General features: G+C 45.4%; 1 pseudogene; it reads right to left on the minus strand.

Moving 5' to 3' along the window:
* LOC119357853 overlaps positions 1-5,762 on the minus strand; it is a 96,153-nt pseudogene extending 90,391 nt beyond the window's left edge.
* Positions 5,763-6,000: the final 238 nt, after the last annotated feature.

Raw genomic sequence — 6,000 nt, forward strand, 5'->3', positions numbered from 1 at the left:
AGATTGATTCTAGATAGATTCGATTTTTTTCTCTCCTTTTTTTCTCACGCTTTTTTTTCTTTTTCTTCTCTCTCTTTTTCTTTTTTTTTCTTTCCTTTTTTCTCTTTTTTTTCCTCTCTCTTTTTTTTCTCCCTCTTTCCAAGACAAACTAGATAAGATGGAGATTGGATTAGGCGAAGATGTGAATGACCTCAACTATGATTATGACAATGAACAGTGCGTAGCACGTGGTGGAAATTAATAGATGGGATGGTGGACGGCGGAAGGGATAATGATGCAGCGGCGGCGTGACTAATGTGAACAGAACTCGAAACTCTAAAGGAACTAGACACTAAGACCAGCAACTGACACGACGATGCAACCGATAATTCAACTATGCAAGCAATGAATAGAAAATTGCAAAGGCTCAGACTGGCTTGGATAAAGGATGAACAGATCTAACTTTTTTTTGTGGCTTTTTTTTGGACAATAGGTAAGAAAAAAAATCTAATCTAGGAAAAACTGGAAATTCTCACCGAGCAACCTGAAAACTGATACCACTTGATAGAGGCGGGGTGTCCCGATCTTTCGATGAGATGATAACTATCGATTTGGTGGAGACGACTTTGACGATCCGACTACAAACGTGCACGACGTTGCGCCTTAGCAATCGCTAAACCAATCTCCTGAGGTTACTGACGATGCCGGAAGCACGGTCAGCCTGACCACGAAGGTCTATTCCTGCAAGCAATCGAAGAACGAGCAAGAATATGATAAAGAAATCTGAATATTGCAAATATATATGAGGTATTGATAATGGTGGGGATCCGGAAGCGGTCTTGGTCTGGTCGTTGGACACAAACGAAGTACACGAAGTTGCAATGGCTAACTTTTAACTAAACAAATCCCAAGGAAAAGCTACTAGATGGATCTACTTATATAGGAGCAAGGGGTGGAGGCCAAGGAGGTGGGAGGACGTCCCAACGCAGCCTAAAACTAAATCTAGGTCGTACAAGGCCAATGGGCCCAAGTGGAGGTGATGTAACACCTTTGGACTTGTAGTTTGACTCGGATTCTGCTGCACCATCAGATTGTTTCGTCCACAACTCAACGCTCCGGACGAATTTGAAGGTGATTCCAATTGGGTTGGAAAGTGCACGAAATCTAGTTTCCAACAAAAAAAGAATCACCCAATTCGGAGTCCGTATGAAAAATTTGTGTGCGTTTTGAGTCAGGTGTGTCTGTGCAGTCCGAATCTGAATCCATAACGTGAGAGACTTGGACTCTATCTTCTCTTGGGCCAAAAGTGACGTGAGAGAACTTTTTGGACAGCAAATAAACATCTCTTTCTTCCTTATCTTCATATGTGGATTGTACAAATGTCCCATACACCTGCAATTAGACAAAACACAAAAGTGTGTGAAGTATTTTTGTTCTGGATAACATAAATAGATTATTGAATAGTTTGCACTAGAAATCACCTGACAAATATGCATATATGCAATATTTTTGGTCATATCCAAGGTAGTCATGTCCTCATCACCGGGCTCGTGGCGGGCCGGATGTTAGGGCCCTATAGCTCGATGGCTGGGCAGCTACTGGTGACACTTCTAGGGGACGGATGTCCAGGGTCCTGGCCGGATGTCCGAGTCCTGGGAGCAGTTCTTGGTTCCTTTCGTTGGTTCTCTTCATCCATGAACTCGTAGACTTGTCCATCTTCATGTGCATCTTCAAGAGGGTCTTCTTGGTACCTGATCATGGACAACATTCCAGACTTAGGTAGTAGCCATGTCTCAAGAGGATCATATGGAATATCACTAAGGAGAGATGTCACCTCATTCTCAAGAGCTCTAGCACGTGCTCGTATCGGTCCACTTGGCACTTGGTGAGACGACAGTAGGTCCATGGGGATGACAGCAGAATGCTCCACGCCATCTCCCCCTTGGGAAAGATCCCACCTCGGATCGAAAGCCTCATCACTATGGTAGGGAGAGATATCTTTGATGTTGAAGATGTCGCTCACAGTGTACTTGTCGTGGTAGGTCGATCTTGTATGCATTGTGGTTGTAGCGTGCTAGCACATTGAAGGGTTTGTCGGCTCGAGGTAGAAGCTTGGACTTGCGTTCATTGGGGAGGCGGTCCTTGCGAAGGTGTAGCCACACAAGATCTTCGTTGTTGAATATCATGGGGTTCTTGTTAGCATTGATCTTGGTCACGATGCGTCGTACTTGGCGCTCAATGGTGTGCCTTGTATCTTCATGTACCTTCTTGAGATAGCTTGCTCTAGCGCTCGCGTCCATGTTGATGCGCTCTTGTAGTGGCAGAGGTAGAATGTCCAATGGGGACAACATATTGAAGCCGTCGATGACCTCGAAGGGTGTGCCGGTCGAGTGCCTTGCGTGATTGTAGGTGTACTCAGTGATGGGTAAGTACTCTTCGCACTCCTTGATGTTCTTCTTTGTCAACACACGTAGGAGGGTAGATAGCGCTCAGTTCGTGACCTCCGTTTGGCTGCCAGTTTGTGGATGGTGTGCTGAAGAGAACAAGAGATTGATTCCGAGTTTGGAGCATAGCGTCTTCCAAAAGTAGCTTAGGAACTTGATGCCGCGGTCCGAAATATTAGTATTTGTCACTCCGTGTAGATGCAAGATTTCCCTACAAAAGAGGTTTGCAACATGTGAAGCATCGTCTATCTTGTTGCATGGGATAAAATGTGCCATCTTAGAGAAACGATTGACAACAACAAACACAAAATCCTTTCCATTTTGAGTTCTAGGCAAACCAAGCACAAAGTCCATACTAATATCTTCCCATGGCTGATATGGAATAGGAAGTGGCATATAGAGACCATGGGATTCAGCTTTAGACTTAGCTTTGCGACATGTTGAGCATCGGTTGGTGTAGCGGGAGACGTTGCGGAATATCTTGGGCGAAAAGTAGTTCTTGGAGGGCGTAGCAAATGTCTTGTTGCGTCCAAAGTGTTCCATAAGTCCTCCTCCATGAGCTTCTTGCAAAAGTAACAAACATAGAGAAGACTCGGGTATACATAGTTTGTTAGCTCTCATTAGATAGTCATCCTTGATGTAATATCGCTCCCAAGATGTATGCATCAAACATTTGGCATAAGGAATAGCAATAGTAGGATGATGCGCATACAAGTCTTTTATGTGGTCAAAGCCAATGACATTGAATTCAAGTTTAGTAACAAGCATGCATTTGCAGGAAAGAGCATCCGCCACAACATTTTCCTTACCTTTTGTGTATTTGATGACATAAGGGAATGACTCTGTGAACTCACTCCACTTGGCATGACGCTTATTCAATTTAGTTTGACCCTTAAGGTACCTAAGCGTTTCATGATCCTATGGATGACAAATTCATGAGGGTGAATATAATGTTCCCACTCATGCAAAACTCGCACTAAGGCATATAGCTCTTTGTCATCGATGGGATAATTGAGTTGCACACTAGAATGTTTTTCACTAAAATAATCAATTGGGTGCTTCTCTTGCATTAACTCACCTCCTATACCATTGCCACTAGCATCGCAATGAACTTCAAAAGTTTTGTCAAAATTGGGCAAAGCAAGCAAATGAGCATGTGTAAGTAAATTCTTAAGCTCATTAAATGCAGTATCTTGGATGGCCCCCAAACAAATGGTGCATTTTTCTTACTCAATGCATGCAAAGGAGATGCAATGGTGCTAAAATCCTTAACGAATCTATGATAGAAGCCGGCTAAGCCAAGTAAACTTCACACTTGTTGCAAGTTGGTTGGTTCTGGCCAAGTTTTAATAGCATCAATTTTAGGTTCATCGACATGAACACCCTTAGAAGACACAACGAAACCCAAGAAAACCAACTTATCAACACCAAAAAGGCATTTGTCCATATTAGCATAAAGTCGCTCTTTTCTAAGAGTTTGCAAAATGGTTCTAAGATGGGTGACATGATCTTTGAGAGATTTGCTAAACACAAGAATGTCGTCAAAGTAGACCACAACAAATACGCCAATGTAGGGGCGAAGAACAAAATGCATCACACGCATAAATGTATCGGGTTCTTCGGATAAACCCATAGGCATAACTAGCCATTCATATAATCCAAACTTGGTTTTGAAAGCGGTTTTCCATTCATCACCTTCTTGTATATGTATTTGATAGTAGCCACTTTAGATCAATTTTAGAGAAAACTATGGCTCCACTAAGTCCATCTAGCATGTCATCAAGGCATGGAATAGGATATCTATGACGAATGGTGATAGCATTGATGGGTCTACAATGGGAACACATGCGAAAAATATCATCTTTCTTAGGCACTAGTATGACCGGTACGGCACAAGGACTCAAGCTTTCGCGTACATGTCCATTGTCAATGAGTTTTTGTACTTGCCATTGTATTTCCTTGGTTTCTTCGGGGTTGACCCGGTAGGGTGCCTTGTTCGGTACCAGTGCGCCGGGAATGTGGTCGATTCGGTGTTCGATGCCGCGGAGTGGAGGTGGACCTGGAGGTAGCTCGTTGGGTAATATGTCCTTGAATTCCTGAAATAGAGAAGATAACACTAAAGGTAGATGGTGAGAGGTGTTAGTTTTAGTAGCCTCGTCCTTGCACAATAGGACATAGTGGATAACACTTGATGGGTTCTCACACACTTCTCTCATCTCACTTTTGGTAGCGAATAACACTAAGTTTTTCTTGTAGCTCATCGTCGAGGCACTCGTTTTGGGCTTGTGGCTCACACTCCCTTTTGGGTGGCTCACTCTCTCACTATTATCTCCATGATGGGTGATTGCTTGCTTGTCGACAATCACTTGACTTGGTGACATAGGTCATAGCACATACTCCTTTCCCTTCATCTTGAAGCTATAGTGATTGGTTCTCCCATTGTGGATGACGCCGCAGTCGAATTGCCAAGGTTGTCCAAGTAGGAGGTGGCAAACGGAAATAGGAACCACATCTCGCTGCAACAAACCGCGGGTCTATTGCCCAGACTGTGCACATGCACGGGGACAAGATTGGAGCACTAGCCTAGATCAGGGTGCAAGGACCCTAGAGATTCAAAGGACCAACATGCAGATCAGAGGGACCAATATCAAAACCAGAGAAACAAGAAATTATCAAGAAAAGCCTCCCCTGCCAGGTAGGCGAGCCCGGCAAGGGGTGAGGCCACCTCCAGAAATAGACAACCAAAGCACCAAGACAGGTCATGTCGGGGCTCACGGAAGCAAAACCACCTCACCAACCACTCTACCACGACCCACGTCGTCGATCAGTGCGGTGTCAAGCCGCAAGGTGACTAAGTGGCAGCCATTCACCACATGGCAACCAGTTTCTATAGGAGAAACCCTCAGATGACACCCGTCCTGCAATGTGTCAAGCGTGCAGGCGCGGAGCTGGCAAGATAGCGCAACAAGCCTTGCCGGGCAACCAACAGTGTGACATTTAGTGGCGCATTTAATGTGCCCTGTCAGGCCACAGAGTTAGATATGATAGCACTGTTTGCTATCTTATCAGTGCATAATGACTACTTTGCCACTGTGGTAACCCCTTGATCTATAGAAGGAGGCCCACGGCAACCATAGAAAGGGTTAGAAGGTTGGATAACTCACACCCCCGTACGCACGTAGCCACTGCTGCCTCGAGGCTACCCTGCCGGGCAAGTGTAATACACTCCGCCATCACCTTTCCACCATCAATCCACCAAAGCAGGAGTAGGGTTTTACGCCTCGCGGCGGCCCAAACCTGGGTAAAATTGCCTGTGTGATCTTTGCTGTGCTGCCCCATGCTCGTCTACTCTTTGCGCAACGCGTTGCCCCCCAGCCGAACCAGCAAAGGGGCCTCCTGGTCCCATAGGTGGTCGTGGTTTCCTGCGACATCTTTGGTGCGCTAGGTAGGGGGCACACTTGTACGAACCTGAAGGCGTGTGCAGCGTGTCGACTTCATCACCATCTTCATCTTCGACGACACCATCGACCATGGCGCCCAAGAAGAAACCCGGTCCTTCAACTCACCCATCCACCTC

The sequence above is a fragment of the Triticum dicoccoides genome, chromosome 2A (assembly GCF_002162155.2).
Source record: "Triticum dicoccoides isolate Atlit2015 ecotype Zavitan chromosome 2A, WEW_v2.0, whole genome shotgun sequence".
NCBI classification, from domain to species: Eukaryota; Viridiplantae; Streptophyta; class Magnoliopsida; order Poales; family Poaceae; genus Triticum; species Triticum dicoccoides.